General features: G+C 36.9%; 1 protein-coding gene and 1 pseudogene across 1 annotated transcript in view; one reads left to right on the top strand and one right to left on the bottom strand.

Annotated features, from left to right (window-relative positions):
- Positions 1–17,371, bottom strand: part of RIT2 (Ras like without CAAX 2) — a 542,835-nt gene that overhangs the window by 286,847 nt on the left and 238,617 nt on the right.
- Positions 4,923–6,453, top strand: LOC103002621 (ribonucleoside-diphosphate reductase subunit M2-like; annotated as a pseudogene).

The following is a 17,371-nucleotide window of genomic DNA, read 5'->3' as shown; positions in this document are numbered from 1 at the left end:
GTACATAAAGGTGAAATTCACAAAGAATAACACTGGATGCATGGATGAGTGAATATTCAATAGTGCTGGTTAACCAAACTCAAAGTCACATATATGTCATTTTAAAAATAGATACAGTAGGCCTCACATCTGACCTGAATTGTAGTCTCCAGGTATGAGGTTCTAGAATCATAGAGTTTTACCAAGCTCCTTGGTTGATTTTGTTTTTCACTTGTATGTAAGGGTACAAAACTTTGCATTTATGTTCAAAAGTCATCTATATAATCTGAAAGCACAGAATCTGGAAGACATAGTACACAGTTTCTAGGTCTGTTACTCACTTAGAGCGTGTCTTCTAACAAATTATCTAACACCTCAGCACCTCGATTTCCTATTTGTCAAAGAGAGATTAGGACACACACTTAACCTGTCTTACAAAGCTGTAGAAAGGATCAAATGAGCAAAGAGAAGTGAAAATGTTTTGATAAATTTTTAAAATACAAATTAAGCCTATTGTTTCTGGTACAAATCCTGCAGAACGTAACATTTTCCTGAGGGCACAGTCATGAAATCCTCTTTGAGCTGCAGTAAATATGTGTGAGAGCATTTCTTAAATAAGCTCAATCAGAAAATTATTAAGCTTTTTTTCTCCAAATAGGAGAATCTTACCACCAATAAAACAGGTATAATTAAGTTATCCCAATGAATGCAGAGAATACATCCTCTTAGATGACCTTATCCATACCAATTCTTTCATAGCATATATATGTGTGTTTTACTGAAAGATGCACTGGAGGTTGATGGAGCCCAGAGAATTGAGCAGATCTGCAGCTATGTATCAACTTAATAACATAAAATATGGAAATCACTTTTCAAGGAAAAATGCTATGTTCAACATGCTGCTTCCATCTTCATTCATCCATGAATTCAAGACCCCTGTGCTTTGTGTTCTGTGTATCTTGAATATGAACATCTTTATTTGCATCCTGCTATAAATTAAAGTTGTTGGTTAATTATTCAGGAACATTAAGAGATTCTATTTGTTATCTGTAAGTAACAAAATATATATGAAATGGACGAACTGTAAAATGCTGTAAACATAAACGTTTCCAATATCATCCAAGCTATTCTGAGTACAATGCTGCAGCTTGATCAGTTCCCTTTGATATGCTTTCTTATAATGAAATTTATAATGAAATAGTGTAAAAATTCTCTTAATACTGAAAATAAAGAAATTTTGATTAGTCTCCTATCCCAGTTTCTTGATTATCAGAGTAAGAATTTTGAGCAGGTATTTGGAAACTTAGGGACAGAACCAGCTCTCCACTGCATTCAACTAGTGGTATTACATTGTATGAATGGGCTAGCACTATAATCAGACCAGCCTTTCAACTGCTTCCCGGTACAACACACATAACATTGTCTATATTGGTTACTATACCCACTACAACCACATCTCTGCACCAAATTTATCTTCTTAGTATGAAAGAAGTAAATCAACACATAAATAGTAGCCAGGAGCACATATTAGGGGAACTCAAAAGAGAGTGTATCGGGGCAGGTTTCCCAGGGGAAGGGAGAGTGACAATTCTGTTCAAATAGTAAGTCATTACTGAAGTTTCCTGAGCCCTGTGGGGGACACAAGACTGGACAGTGGTTGGATGTGCAAGGTGGCATGAAGTGTGGGGTTAGAGAGAAAATGCAGGACATGTGATGTGGGACTGTGATATATACTTAAGATGGGAAATGATGTTACAGAAAGACACATGAGTATAGCTCATGTAAAGGGGTGGCATGTTCCTGTTGTTGAGTGATGTCAGGTTATTGACCCATGACAACAAGATTTTGGACTTGATGTGACAGTAAACCAAGAACTCAAGAGAAAAGAGGAGAGGAACATGCAGCCCAGTTCATTTCCAGGATTGGTCTGGCAATAGTAGGAGTAATGGAGAGAAGAGAGGTTGAAGGCAGGGGGAAATTCTTGAAGGCTTTTGCAGTAACCCTGATTTTTTCATAGGACTAGAAATAGAAGGTGAAATACTTAAATGAAAGGTAAAGATAAAAAGAATTGGGGAGAAGAGAAATATGAAGAAAAACTTGATGCTCACTAGTTTGGGTATAAGAGAGACAGGAAGTGGGAAAATGCTATTGATGGTTCAATCAGTACTAGGCAATAGGTTGGGCTTTTGCACATGCCCTACCTCTGTGGTCTATGTTATCAACTCCTACTTTGGATATTTAAAAAATCAAAATATAGAGATACTAAATAGTATGACCAAATTCCTATAATTGCCTTATTTCAAGGTGCATTCCTGTAGCTTTTAACAATTAGATAAAACCTACAGGAATTGGTAGATAATTTATCAATTACCCAGCAATTAGAAAATCAGAGACACATCATGCCACACTGCCTAGCCAAGAAAGGAAAAATTAAACAAAATATGGCTCCAGATTTTGTAGCTCTGGAGCCTGGAAAACAACAACAGAAGTAATAACAGAAAAAAGTTAATTAAGAAAGTAAGTAACTTAAGGGCCATTTTGTCTCATATAGGTTTGTACTAAAAGGAACTATCCATATGTAACTGGAAATATGGTATATATGAAACAATAAATCTAAAAGGGGTAGGTATGAAAGCCACAATCAGAGGTGGGGCAAGTATTTTGGACTGACCAATAAGGACAGGAATTATGGTGTAAAGTTGACTAATCTGGATCAGTTTTGGGAAAGAGTATTGTTTTGCCACTTTTTTTTTTTTTTTCTTGACATGTGGAGCTTTGTACCACTGCAAGTATATTTATCTATTTCAAAGATTTTATGAAAATGGTTTTTAACAGCTCTCTTCTAGTTGTGTTCCCTCTTGCCAAACATGCTCAGTACTTAACAGCTCCCAGATTTTGGCACTTATAATTCTTTCTTTCTATTGTAATTCATGTGCTTTGCTCTCGTTCCTATCAGTAGGCTCTAAACTACCTGCGATAAGGACTGTTCAGCCTTGTATACTCCAAAGCACTAGGGATGGTGCCTGGATCAGAGCCCAGTAGATAATTATATTATCATTTGGTTAATTACTTAGTTTAAGCTAAATGTTTTTAAAGTAATGTTACCATTTCCTTGAAGATATACACTTTATGGAGAGTGAAGTTTGAAGGCTGGAAGATTGAAACAAAAGGAAAAGGAGATCAAACCTCTAAACTAAATGGATAAAGCTTTTATATTGTTATTTACTCATTCCTGCACATGTAAGGCCAGACCTAGTTTAACTTTTATGTAGCCATATATATCACTAAAATTTGCATCAATTAGAGAGCAATCTAATGTTCTCTACCTTCAATTATTTGCCTTTTTCTAAGAAGAAATGAAGGCTGAATCTTATTGTCTTTGCATGAATCAAATTTCTTTCCCAGAGAAGTCTGTTTGCCTTTTTCCCATCTGCTTGACATGTACTTCCTCAAAGCCTTAAAGCTTCATGACTGTCTCTGGTAATAGAAATCCACTAAAAGATATTATTATCACAGCTGGCTTCCTGTTTATCCTGGAGGTCACTCATATTGGGAGCTACTTTCCTTCTGATAAAACCTACAGGAATGCATCATGAAAGAAGGCAACTTAACTGTGTTGTTTAAAAACTTTTAAAAAGGTTGATACAGAGGGAACATGCCTCAACATAATGTGTCATATATGATAAGCCCACAGTTAACATTGTACTCAATGGTGTAAAGCTGAAAACATTTCCTCTAAGTTCAGGAACAACACAAGGATACTGTCCCACCAGTTTTTGTAAACATAGTATTGGTTCTCCTAACTACAGGATTTAGACAAGAAAAAGAAAGAAAAGCAATGTAAATTGGAATGGAACAAGTATAACTGTCACTGTTTGGAGATGGCATGATACTCTACATAGAAAATCCTATAGATGCCACTAAAAATCTACTAGAACTCATCAATGAATTTAGGAAAATTGTAGAATACAAAATTAATATACAGAAATCTGTTGTGTTTCTGTACACTAACAACAAACTATAAGAAATAGAAATTAAGAAATCAATCCCATTTACAACTGCATCAAAAAGAATAAAATACCTAGGAATAAATCTAACTAAGGAGGTGAAAAGCCTGTACTTGCAAAGCTCTTAGACACTGATGAAAGAAATTGAAGATTGTACAAACAGATGGAAAGATATACTATGTTCATGGATTGGAAAAAATAATATTGTTAAAATGACCATACTACCTAAGGCAATCAACAGATTCAATGCAATCCCTATCAAAAATACCAAATGCATTTTTTACAGAACTGGAACAAAGAATTCTAAAATTCTTATGGAGAAACAAAAGATAGCCAAAGCAAACTTGAGAAAGAAGAACAAAACTGGAGGTATTATGCTCCCTGATTTCAAAACATACTACAGAACTACAGTAATCAAAACAGTATAGCACTGTCACGAAAACAGACACATAGATCAATGGAACAGAATAGAGAGCACAGAATTGAACCCACACTTGTGTGAGCAATTAATCTATGACAAAGGAGGCAATAATATATAATGGGGAAAATATAGCCTCTTCAGTAAATGATCTTGGGGAAACTTGACAGCTACATGTAGAAGAATCAAACTGGACTATTCTTTCACACTATGCACAAAAATAAAATCAACTTAGATTAAATACTTAAATAAAACGTATAGAAGGGAACATAGGGAGTGTGCTCTCTGACATCAGTCTCAGCAATATTTTTTGTGGATATATCTCCTTGAGAAAGAGAGAAAAAGAGCAAAAGCAAACAAATGGGACTACATCAAACTAAAAAGCTTTTGCACAGTGAAGGAAACTATTAACAAACAAAAAGGCCTCCCAATGAGTGAAAGAAGAAATTTGCAAACAACAAATCCAATAATGGTTAAAATCCAAAATACAGCTCCCAGGACCTGCGCGCAACCCCACCTTGCCGAGCCGTACGCAGCCATGCTCTCCGTCCGCGTCCCGCTCGCCACCATCACTGACCCACAGCAGCAGCATCCCCTCCAGCTCTCGCCTAGGAAGGGGCTCAGCCTGGTGGACAAGGAGAACACTCCCCCGTCCCTCAGCGGGACCCACGTACTGGCCAGCAAGACCGCGAGGAGGATCTTCCAGGAGCCCGCCGAGCCGCAGAACCCTAAGCTATCTGCCCCCAGTGTGGAGGAGGAACCACTTCTGAAAGAAAACACCCGCCGCTTTGTCATCTTTCCTATCGAATACCATGATATTTGGCAGATGTATAAGAAAGCTGAGGCTTCCTTTTGGACAGCTGAAGAGGTGGACCTTTCCAAGGACATTCAGCACTGGGAAGCCCTGAAGCCTGAGGAGAGATATTTCATTTTGCATGTTCTGGCTTTCTTTGCAGCAAGTGATGGCATAGTAAATGAAAACTTGGTTTAGCAGTTTAGCCAAGAAGTTCAGATTACGGAAGCCTGTTGTTTCTATGGCTTCCTAATTGCCATGGAAAACATCCATTCTGAAATGTATAGTCTCCTCATTGACACTTACATTAAAGATTCCAAAGAAAGGGAATTTCTCTTCAACGCTATTGAGACAATGCCTTGTGTAAAGAAGAAGGCAGATTGGGCCTTGTGCTGGATCGGGGACAAAGAGGCATTGTCCATTGTTCTCCAACGTAATGGCATTGTTCTCCAACGTAATGGAGAACGTTTCGTAGCCTTTGCTGCAGTGGAAGGAATCTTCTTTTCTGGTTCTTTTGCATCGATATTCTGGCTCAAAAAACGAGGTCTGATGCCCGGCCTCACATTTTCCAATGAACTTATTAGCAGAGACGAGGGTTTACACTGTGACTTTGCCTGCCTGATGTTCAAACACCTGCTACACAAACCTTCGGAGCAGAGAGTCAAATAAATAATCGTCAATGCAGTTAGGATAGAACAGGAGTTCCTCACGGAGGCCCTGCCAGTGAAGCTCATTGGGATGAATTGCACTTTGATGAAGCAGTACATCGAATTCGTGGCAGACAGACTTATGCGGGAGCTGGGTTTTAGCAAGGTTTTCAGAGTAGAAAATCCATTTGACTTTATGGAGAATATTTCACTGGAAGGGAAGACTAACTTCTCTGAGAAGAGAGTAGGCGAGTATCAGAGGATGAGAGTGATGTCCAGTCCGACAGAGAATTCCTTTACCTTGGATGCTGACTTCTAAGTGAACTGAACATGTGCTCTTATTTTGCTGATTTTTCTTTTTTTCCTTCTCATCAAAAGAGAAAAAAATCAGCTACATGAACTGTATTAACCAGCTACACCATAAATCACCCATAATGTTCATTAATGGCATGCTTAAAACTGTGTAGCTACCTCAAAATCAATCCTGTTAATGCTAGTGGGGTCACCTAGATTGAAAGCGTAGACAGAAGCTACTCGGATTCTTACGAAAGATCTTGTCCATGTTTGGCTTTTGCAAGCAGGCTGGCTGTGCACGACTTCACCCTGGCTCTTAACAGCACCTTCCTTGGCCTCAAAGTGTGGGGAGTCAAGAAAGTTTGATCCAACAGGATTAAACAGTTACTACCACAAGGCAGTAGGAAGACATCAGACTCACTCCTTCAGATTTTAAAGCCGATTTTAAAGTTTACTTATGATTTGTATATAAAACTGGCACTTTACACACAAATAAACATAGTTTGTACTGTCAGGGTGAAGGCTTGATTTAACCTAAATTTGTTGGTTTCTACACCGAATACAAAAGTATTCTGTTTACCACTAACAGGAGCCAATTCAAGATTTACTAGGTGATCAATGTAGGTTAAGCCTGTGTAAACTAAGGGTGTTATTTTTATTCTTTCTTTTCTTTGATGAATTGAAGAGCTTTTTAACTCAATCCTGTGCACACTTAGGTATCAGTATCAGCCAGGTGGTGCCACATAGAACACAGGTTGGTTTTGGGTTCTGTAGCCCATGTTGAGTATCGCGGGATAAGAAATGTGAAGAAAGGAGACTCTTAACTTAGGTCATTAGGAACTGAAGTGTGATCCGAACTCACTGTGGGTAACCTGGGAGTGCATGAGGGATGGTATCATTTAATTTCTCAAATTGTATGTCCCCCAACTTCAAGTTAGTATGAAAGATCCTTGAAGAGTCTTCCTAGCTGGGATCCAAGATATTAACTTTGTGAATTGTTTTTCAAATCATCCTTGAATGAAAGGATCTATGTAAGATCTTTCTCCTATTAAGTGGTAAAACCAGGACTGAAATTGCTTCTCCTAAAAGTTGAGTGTTTATTCTGATTTTGTTTAATTTGTGTGTAAGTAGGTACTGTTGACTTAAGAATTTGTACTTTACTTTTAAGTTAGAAAGTTGTTCTACTATATTTTTTAATATCATATCTGTAGTTCATACTTTGAAATAATTACCCAGTATTATTTTGCAGTTCATAATTGAGTGGATATTGTTTAGTGCAATTGCTCCTAGGATTTGCCTAAATGTGAACATCATCTACTGGATTCTTAAACTTCAGTAGAAAGCTAGTGTTATATGAATAACTAACACATGTTCCACTCAAATATTAATTTCAGAAGAAAGTATAAACTTAATAGATATATTTAATAAGGCTAGTTTGAATCAATCTGCCTTTATGTTCCCTCCGCCCTCCAAAAAACATGTTATGTGGAAGGTAGTGCATGACACACACCGATCCTTTGGCCGTGTTTGTTAACACATTGTGTTGTGTGTTGGCTGACCACTGTCCTGTTCTACTGTCAGCTTTCTTCATTTATTGTATTAATATAAATGGTAAAATAGTCAATTTAAAAATTTCTGTAGTATGGAACCCTTTTCTACCTTTTAAATTATTGTTATAAAGTTAATCTAGATTTTATGGTCCTTACACTTGTGCAATACAAAAATAAACACTTTGCCTGGCGTTGTCAGGTACAGGTGGCACTTGGAAGCAGATTTTAGGACTCTACCTCCCATGAGCTGTGTGATACAAGCACTAGATTCTGCCAACTAAGATTCGGTTTTTTAATCTGTTTAAAGGGAAACAGATTTTGTCTAAAGCATTTCAAAGTCCTAATATTGAGTACTGCACAAGTGTCAATGATTTAAATAAAACCGTTCTCATGTCAAAAAAAAAAAAAATCCAAAATACACAAAGAATTCATACAACTCAACAGCAACAACAACAAACCAGTTAAAAACTGGGCAGAAGATCTGAAAGGGCATTTTTCCAAAGAAGACTTACAAATGGCTAACAGGTACATGAAAAGTTGCTTAACAACACTAATAAACAGGAAAATGCAAATCAAAACCACCATGAGATATCACTTCACACCTTCAGAATCCCTATTATGAAAAAGACAACAAACAACAAATGTTGGCAAAGATGTGGACAAAAAGGAATCCTCATGCCCTGTTGGTGGGAATGTAAACTGGTGAAGCTACTATAAAGAACATTATTGGAGGTTCCTTTGAAAATTAAAAATAGATCCACCATGTGACTCAGCAATTCCACTTCTTGACATTTACTCAGAGAAAACAAAGACACTAATTTGAAAATATATATTCATGCCTATGTTCATTACAGCACTATTTACAATAACCAAAATATGGAGGGAACCTAAGTACCCATTGTTAGATGAATGGATAAAGAAGATGTGAGATATATATAGATATATAGATATAAAACAATATTACTCAGCCATAAAAAATAATTGAAATCTTTCCATTTGCCACAATATGGATGGACTTAGAGGGTATTATGCTAAGTAAAATAAGTCAGACAGGGAAAGGCATATACTGTATTATTTTACTATATGTGGAATCTAAAAGACAAAACAAATGAATAAACATAATTAAACAGAAACAGAGTTACAGATACAGAGAACAAACAAGTGGTTGCCAGAAGGGAGGAGGTGGAGGCTGGAAACAAAGAGGTGAGGTAGAGTAAGAGGTACACACTTCCAGTCGCAAAATAAGTGAGTCTGGGGTATGAAATATACAGTGTGGATAATATTGTCAATAACTATGTAATATCTTTGTATGGTGACATATCTTAACTAGACTTATCATGGTGATCCTTTTGAAATGTATGGAAATGTTGAATCATTATTTTGTGTAACATGAAATAACATAGTATCATAGGTCAATTATATCTCAAAAACAAACAAATAAACTCATAGAAAAAGAGATCAGATTTGTGTTTACCGGAAGTGAGGATTGGAGGAGAGGAAATTAAATGAAGGCAGTCAAAAGGTACAAACTTCCAGTTATAAGATAAATAAGTACTAGGAATGTAACATACAACATGATAAATATAATTCACACTGTTGTATGTTGTATTTGAAAGTTGTTAAGTCTGTAAATTCTAAGAGTTCTCATTACAAGAAAGTTTTTTTCTATTTCTTAATTTTGTATCTATATGAGATGAAGGATATTTACTAAACTTGTGATAACCATTTCATGATGTATGTAGGTCAAATCATTATGCTGTACTTCTTAAACTTATACAGTACTGTATGTCAATTATATCTCAGTAAAACTAGAAGAAAAATTAAAAGAAAAATGGCACTGACTCTGAAGAGCATGTGTAATTCAGGTCACTAAAGGAGAAGGGCGGCTTCCCACACAATGTAAAAGAGATTGGAAGACTGTATTTTCTGACCTGGCTGTGTTTCAATTCCTTACGAGAAAATGATGTCTTCACAATTTTTCTGGGACCTGATTTTCTTTTCTGCAGAGTAAAAAGATCACAGCTGTTAATCACTAAATTCTCTACTAGGTTGAAAAAGTTCAAGTGTGGGGCACAGTGGTGAGAGGAGACAATTTATATGATCAAGCCATAAGACATGTGACCCCATTAGAATATAGAGTGAATATTCAGTATTCATTGGAGATAAATTGGGATATGTAGCATAGTATCAGACTGCATAGGGTGTTAAAATCAGACAGATGAGTATAGATTTGATGTGAAAGCAAATGGGTAACCATTGGGCCTTGGTGGCCAAAGAGAAGCATAAGGAATATAATGCTTAAAAAAAGCTTAGTTAGGTAAATAAATGAATGATGGATATATTGGAAAAGAGATAACCTGGGATTAGGGTAACCACTCAGGAAGCTGTATCTAAGCTGGAGCATAATATATACCAGTAGTTTATAAGTCAGGAACACTCTAATTTCTGTCTGGTTGTTGGTAAAGAAAAATCAGAACTGGATAATAAAGTGGTAAAAACAGATTTTATTAAGGATTGTTGTAACAGGGGAGAAAGGATCTCAGTATAGAACCAGGCTCAATTTCAAATATAGCATGGACAATTGGGAATTTATAGCCAATGTGCAGGGTGGGGATTGGTGGCTGGAAAATAACTGAGTAAATAGCAAGAGTAAGGGGGGATTCTGGCTAAACCTACCTAGAAGCATTCTTACTGAAGGCAGACTAGGGTGATCAGACATCACCTGGGGGTAGTGGAGGTTGAGGAACCTGATTAGATATTAAGGGTGATGAGGTAGGAAGGTGGGGAATTCAAGCTAAACCAATGTAGCAGGATTCTTGATAAAACTGGACAGTGAAAAGACAGAAACAAAAGTCAGAAAGTTGAGAAGTATTTGAAAGGTTCAGGGAACCTGGATAGAATTTAATGAAGGAAAGAACATTTGTCACCATAATTCTGAAATTATGGAGGATGAACCATTATCTTCTATGGGTATCAGTTATTTGTGTGTGTGAGGGAGTGTTGGCTGCTCAATACAACTCAAAAAATTTTGGATTTTCTGGAGACAAATTATTCTAAGTATTACAAAGCAAGATGATTTGGTTTTTACTTGGGGGGGGGGACCAAATAGTAATTTAGTTTTTTCCATTCAGCCAATAGAAATATGAATTACTCTGTGTGATAATGAGTTTTTTTAGTGTATTTCATATATAACATATATCATTTTTCTTTATTTATAGTAGTATCCTATCATGTGCTCTAAATAAATTAGCAAATACAATTTTCACTTATGTCAAAAGCTGTTTTTGCCTCTATTGAGATGATCATATTACATTAAGTCCCCTACATATGAACCTACAAGTTGTGAACTTTCAAAGATGTGAACGTGAGTTCCATCAACATCAGGTGTGAGTGAAATTGCAGCTTGCCCTCCGTCTCCTATTGCTGATGATCCTTCAACTCTACCATCTCCCACCTCTTCTCCTTCCTCCAGTCAATAACTCTCTTGCCTGTTCACCCAATGCCAGCTCCTGTATGCCAGCTATTGTACTGTACTACTGTACTTTTCAAGGTACTGTACTATAAGATTAAAAATGTTTTCTTTATTTTTTGTTTGTATTTTATGTATTATTTGTGTGAAAATATTATAAAGCTATTACAGTACAGTACTATATAGCCAATTGTGTTAGGTAGGTATCTAGGCTAACTTTGTTGGACTTACAAACAAACTGGACTTATGAATGTACTCTCAGAATGGAACTCATTCATATATAAGGCCCTTACTGTATACCCATTCTTAATGAAACACCCTTGCATCCCTGGGATAAATCCCACTTGATCATGATGCATACTATTTTTAAAGTATTGTTAAATTCATTTGTTAACATTTTGTTAAGGACTTTCTCATCTATGTTCATCAGGGATACTTGCCTATAAATTTTTGTGTGTGTTGTTTGGTTTTGGTCTCAGGGAAACTCTGGCCTTGTAGAATGAGTTCAAAAACATTCCTTCCTCCGCAATTTTTTTTTTTTTTTTTTTTTTTTTTGGTAATAGTGTAAGAAGGATAGGCGTTAATTCTTCTCTAAATATTTGGTAGAATTCACCTGTGAAGCCATCTGCTCCTGGGCTTTTGTTTTTGTTGGGGGGTGGGGAGTTGACTTATTACTGATTCAATTTCATTATTGGTAATTGGTCTGCTCATATTTTTAAATCCTCCTTGGTTCAGTCTGAAGAGATTTTACATTTCTAGAAATGTATTCATTTCTTCTAGGTTGTTATATTTTATTGGCCTATAATGATTCCTAGTAATATCTTATGGTCCTCTTCATGTCTATGGTTCCTGTTGTCACTTCTTTTTCATCTCTCATTTTATTGATTTGGGTTCTCCTCCCTTTTCTTCTTGGTGAACCTGGTTAAAGATTTATCTTTTTTATATGTTTTCAAAAACCAATATCTGAGTTTCACTAATCTTTTGTACTGCTGTTTGAAACTCTATTTCATTTATTTCTGCTCTGATATTACTGATTTCTCTTATTCTACTAACTTTTGGTTTTGTTGTTCTTCTTATTCTAGTTCTTGTTGGTATAAACTTAGGTTGCTAATTTGATATTTTTCTTGTTCCCTGAGGTAGAACTCTATCACTATAAACTTCCCTCTTAGTACAGCTTTTGCTGCATCTCATAGATTTTATACAACTATGTTTTCATTTTCATTTGTCTCCAGGTGCTTTTTATTATTTTTATTTCTTCAGTGACCCATTGGTTGTTTAATAGTGTTTAGTTTAGCCTCCACATATTTGTGTATTTTTGCAGTTTGTTTCTTGTAGCTGGTTTCTAGTCTCATAATATTGTGTCTGGAAAAGATTCTTGATATGATTTCAATTTTCTTAAATTTGCTGAGGCTTGTTTTGTGGCCTAGAGTGTGATCTATCCTGGAGAATGTTCCATGTGCACTGGAAAAGAATGTGTATTCTATTGCTTTTGGTCAGAATGTTATATATACATATTTATAAAGTTCTTTGGACAATGTGTTGTTTAAGGCCAGTGTTTCTTAATGATTTTTTGTTTGGATGATATGTCCACTTAGTAAGTGGGGTGTTAAAGTCCCCTAATATTATTGTGTTACTGTCAATTTCTCCCTTTATGTCTGTAATATTTGTTTTGTGTATTTCGGTGTGCCTATGTTGGTTGCATATATATTTAAAACTGTTATCTCTTCTTGATAGATTGACCCCTTAATCATTATGTAATGTTCTTCTTTGTCTCCTGTTAGAGACTTTGTTTTTAAGTCTATTTTGTCTGTTTTAAATATTGCTAACCCAACTTTTTTTTTCATTTCCATTTGCATGGAATACATTTTTCCATCCTCTCATTTTAAGTCTACATGTTTGTTTAGATCTGAAGTGAGTCTTTTGTAAGTAGCATATATTTTGGTTTTGTTTTTGTGCTCATTCAACCACTCTATGTCTTTTGATTGGAGCATTTAGTCCATTTACATTTAAAGTCACTATTAATAAGTATACACATGCCATTTTGTTAATTATTTTGGATTTTTTGGTAGGGATTTTTGTTGTTGTTTTTGTTGTTCCTTTCTTTTTTGCTGTCTTCCCTTGTGATTTGATGACTGTCTTTAGTGTTATGTTTGAATTCCTTTCTCTTGTTTGTTGGTGTATCTATTATTGATTATACTTTCTGGTTACTATTATGCTTATCTATAGCAATCTTTCTCTCTCTATATATATATATGATTATTTTAAATTGCTGCTCTCTTAAGTTCCAATTCATTTTAACAACCCTTCCTTTATTTTTACTTCCCCCTCACCCACACTTCCTGGTCCTGGTTTTGACATCATATTTTACATCTTTTTGTTTTGTGTATCCCTTAACTACTTATTACAGAAACAGATAATTATACTACTTTTGACTTAATCTTTCTATTAGCTTTATACATTGTTGATTTATTATCTTTACTGCATATTTGCCTTTACCCATCAGCATTTTTTTCTGTAATTTTTTTTTTTTTTTTTTTTTTTTTTTTGCTTAAAGAAGTCCCTTTAACATTTTTTATAAATATGGTTCTGTGATGCTGAACTCTTTTAGCTTTTTCTTGTCTACAAAAATTTGACTTCTTTATCAAGTCTGAATGAAAGCCTTGCCAGGGAGAGATTATTGGTTGTAGGTTTTTTCCTTTCATCGCTTTAGATACATTGTGCCACTCTCTTCTGGCCTGCAGATTTTCTGCTCAAAAGCCAGCTGATAGCTTATTGGAGTTCCCTTGCAGGAAATTTGTAGCTTTTCCCTTGTAGATTTTAATATTCTCTCTTTAATTTTAGTTTTTGCTGTTTTACTTTCAGTGTATCTTAGTGTGGTCCTCTTTGAGTTGATTCTTTTGGAGAATCTCTGTACTTGCTAGAATTGGATGTCTGTTTCCCATCCCATGTTAGGGAAATTTTCAGATGTTATGTCTTCAAATATGTTCTTTGCCCCTTTCTCTCTCTTCTCCTACTGGGACCTCTATAATGTGAATGTTAGTGCCATTGATGTTGTCCCTAAATTTCTTAAGCTCTTTTTATTTTTCTTTTCATTCTTTTTTTTAATGCTTTTTTTCTTTTTCTGTTCTGCTTCAGTGATTTACACTACTGTGTCTTCCAGCTCTCTCATCCATTCCTCTGTATCAACTAATCTATTGTAAATTCCTTCGTGTGTATTTTGTGTTTCAGTTATTGTAATTTTCATCTCTGGTTTTTCTTTATACTTTCTAACCCTTTGTTAAAAATGTCTAACTTCTCACTCTGTTCATTTATTCTTGTCCTGAGATCTTTGAACATTTTTACATTCATTACATTGAAATCTTTATTGAGTTGATTACCTATACCTATTTCACTTAGTTTTTCTTGGGTTTTATCTTGTTCCTTTATTTTTAATACATTTCTCTGTCACCTAATTGTATTGAATTTGCTGTTTTTATTGCAATGTATTTGGTAGGTTGGTTACATTACCCAACCTTTGATAATTGGCCTTTTATAGAAGACATCCTATGCATCTCAGCTGTGTATTCTCTTCTGGTCATCAGAGCTATATTCTCTAGTGGTACACCTGTGTTGGTTGTGTGAGCCTTTGCTTTGTGGTGGGCTCACTACTCTGGATGATCTGGTAGGTGTTGCTGGCCTCCAGTCATTTGTTGCCAGACCTAGCCTTATGTGGAGACTGCTGGCTGTTAGTGGGTGGACCCTGGGATGTCCCAGGGCTAGTACTGACCCACTTCTGGGTGTAGCTATGTTCAGAGTTGGGTGGTTGCAGGTCTTGGGTGTCCTGGATCTAACATTGGCCTGCTAGCGGGCAGGGATGGTTCCTGACACAGCTGGCTGTGTGGTCCAGAGTGGCCCAAACCTAGTATTTGCCCAGTGGTGAGTAGGGCTGGATCCTAGGGCAGCTGTCTGAGGGGTCCAAAGTGTCTTACTACTGGTGTCAGGCTGCAGTTGTGTGGGGCTGCAGCCCTTGGGGTCCTGGGGCTAGTGCCTGCCTGCTGGTATGCGGGCTGCATCCTGACATAGCAAGCTACAGGGTTACAGTGATCCTGGGGCTGGTGTCTACCATTGGTGGGTGAGGCCATGTCCTGAGCCTAGTGCTGGACTATTGGTAGGCAAAGCCATGTCCTGGGATCTTTAGCTGAAGGGCTTGGGGTTCCTGGAGTTGGTGTTGGCCCTCTAATGAACAGGGCCAAGGCCCAGTGGTTCCTGGGGCTAGAGTCCACTCATTGGTGAGTGGTCCTGGTCCCTGGGGGTCTCTGGCTGCAGGTCGCTGAGGGTCCTGCAGTTGGTGTGTTGGCTCAATGGTGGACAGGACTGGGGCCCTGCCAGTCCTGGAGCTGATGCTTCTCCACTGGTAGGCGAGGCTGGTCTAGGGGCTAGTGCTTGCCCACTTGTGGGCCAAGCCATGTCCTGAGGTCTCTGGCTTCTGGGCTCTGGGTACCTCAGGGCTAGAGCTGGCACACTGGTGTGGGGGGTTGGGTCATTGACCCTCTGGTGGAAAAGGTCAGGTTCCAAGGCAGTTGCTGGCTGAGGAGGTCTTAAGGCAGCCAGCCTGTTTTTGGTGGGGCTGTGTCTCCACTTGGCTAGTTTCTTGGCCCAATGTGTCCCAGTACTGGTGCCAACAGGCCTGCCCACATCATGGTGCTAACAAGCTAGAGAGAAGATTCCAAAATGGTGCTTGCCAGGACCAGTGTTTTCATGGTAGAAGGAGCTCCCCAAAACTGTTGTCTCCAGTGTCTGTGTCCCAATGGTGAGGTTCATTTGCCTCCTTCCTCTCTGGGAGGCTCTCCAAGATCAGCAGGTGAGGCTGACCCAGGCTTTTCTCAAAATACTGCTTCTGCCTTGGGTCCCAGAGGATGTGAGATTTTGTATGTCCCCTTTAAGGGTAGATTCTCTATTTCCCACAACCCTCTGGCTCTTCTAAAACTAAGCCCCACTGGCCTTCAAAGGCAAACATTCAGGGGGCTTGTCTTCTTGGTGCAGGACCTCTGGGCTTGGGAGCTCTGTGGGGCTTGGACAACTTGTTGCTAGGGAAAACCTTTGCACTTGTAATAATCCTGTTTGTGGATCACCCATCTGGTATGGGTCTTGACTGTACTACATCTCCTCTGCTACTACTCATCTTATCATGGTTCCTTATTTATATGTTTAGTTGTAGAGGATCTTTTCTTCAGTCTTCCAGTCTTTCTTGTCAACAGTTTCCCTGTAAATAGTTGTAATTTTGGTGTGCCTATAGGAGGAGGTGAGCTCAGGGTCTTCCTACTCTGCCATCTTGGCCTCACCCCCATTCTTTCTTCTCTTATGCATTTATGCCTAATGGGCCCAGCCCTTATTAGTAATTGTTCTGTTTTATATATTTTCATCACTTATGAGTCTCAAAAATGAGCAGTTATATCTTTATCATGTTGTTATTATTTAAGTGAGTTAGATTTGAGTTACCAAGTAGATTTTAAACATTTATGAGAGTCAACATCAAGGCTTAAACTGTGCTTAATGTTTATATTGCTTAGTAGATTTTGGATAGATGGAAATTTCAATTAAATCGTTGCTGTTTGAATGGATAAATGTCATTCCAAGTAAATGCATTTTTATACTTGGTCCTCGGAGAATGTCCGTGTTCTGGAACAGTGATAATAAAGAAACTTCTAACACTACAGGATTTCTGAAGACATATAAGAATACATTTTACTTGACCAATTTTTAATAAAATTTGTAGGAAAAAATTTTGAAAATTTAAACTTTTAGAGAACATGTCTACACAAGTAAAATCAGTAAAATGTTTGTCCTCAAATCAGCCAATCTCTCTCTCTTTTAAAAAATAATTTTGTAACCTTGTATACCAATATATTAATTTTTTGAATACATAACAGTTATTGTTTGCCCCAAATTATTTCAACTTTCTGCAGTAACTGCTTTACCAAATAATTTGGTTATACAAATGTAATTGTGCTTCATTCCACTTTTAGACTCAGTTAGTTCCTCAATAACATAAAAGTTTTAAAATACTAATTTGGTGATTTTAGAATAATTTTCCTCTAGGTATTTAAAATGTAATAATTTAAAAATTACATATTCAACTGTAAATATTCCAAAAAAACAGGCTAATAGCATGAGGTTAAAAAGCCAGTAAAAATATGAAGATAATGGGAAAAGGTAAGATAATGAGGAAAACTGA

The sequence above is a fragment of the Balaenoptera acutorostrata genome, chromosome 13 (genome assembly GCF_949987535.1).
Source record: "Balaenoptera acutorostrata chromosome 13, mBalAcu1.1, whole genome shotgun sequence".
NCBI lineage: Eukaryota > Metazoa > Chordata > Mammalia > Artiodactyla > Balaenopteridae > Balaenoptera > Balaenoptera acutorostrata.
Note: the sequence above shows the minus strand (reverse complement) of the source record. Positions and strands in the feature narration are given on the sequence as shown.